Here is a 1,092-nt window from a genome sequence, read left to right as displayed (position 1 = left end):
TGGTGTCAGTGTGTGTTACCTAGTTTTCTGTTACTAAATACATGAAATGTGCAACTTAAAAGGGAAAAGGTTAGCTGGGTGTGGTGGCACATGCCTATAATCTCAACAGCTCAGGAGGCTGAGACAGTAGTATAAGGTTCTTGCTTAGCATCTGGACAGCCATCTTAAATGTCAGCTGCCATTTTAAGGAAAAAATTTTGCTTTCCTGCCCACGGGCCTTTCTGAGAAAGGCTCACCACTCCCTCATACCAACCCAACCCATAACCGCCTGCATTAGGACCTGCCCAGCTCTGATTCCTGAGCCTCCCTCATAAAAGTCCCAGAACTCAAGCCTGTTTTGCCTCTCTCTCCTATAGAGTGATGGCCTTTATTTGTTAGCTCTGACAAATAAACTCTCATATGTATCTCTGCCTGGTCTCTCTCTTTTCATTTTTCACTTACCCATCTCTCGTTCCTCTCTTTCCCGTCAAGGAGGATCTCAAGTTCAAAGCCAGCCTCAAAACTTATTGAGGCCCTAAGCAACTCAGTGAGACTCTGCCTCTAAATAAAATATTTAAAAAAGGGTGGGGATGTGACTCAGTGGTTAAACACCCCTGGGTTTAATCCCTGGCACCAAAAAAAAAAAAAAAAAAAAAGGTTGTTTTGGCTCATGGTTTCAGTCCATGGTCACTTGGCCATGCTGTTTCAGGCCAGAGGTGGCACAGTACATCCTGGTGAGAGCATGTGGCTGAGGAAACCTGTTCATTTTATGGCAACTGGGAAGTGAAATGAGAGAGGAAGGATATGGGGTCCCAAAATTCATTTTTTGAGGGCACATCCCCAATGACCTGACTTCCTTCCACTAGGCCCCATATCTCAAACGTTTCACCCCTCCAATAGTGCCACAGGCTGGCAACTAAGCCTTTGTCATTCAGGCCTTTAGGGAACATTTCAGATCCAAACTTATAGCACAGTGTTCTAGTGAAAGGCATGTTTAGTAAAACTTACAGCAGGACATTGTTTTGGACTAAATTTGTGTTTCAACAGACAAGCCTAAAAAAATGGAGTCACTCATGCTAAAGTTCTGTGTCACCAAGCTGAAATTAAGTTTTT

This window comes from Urocitellus parryii, chromosome 8 (genome assembly GCF_045843805.1).
Source record: "Urocitellus parryii isolate mUroPar1 chromosome 8, mUroPar1.hap1, whole genome shotgun sequence".
Classification (NCBI taxonomy): Eukaryota; Metazoa; Chordata; class Mammalia; order Rodentia; family Sciuridae; genus Urocitellus; species Urocitellus parryii.
The sequence above is the reverse complement of the archived record's forward strand: the minus strand, read 5'-3'. Positions refer to the sequence as shown.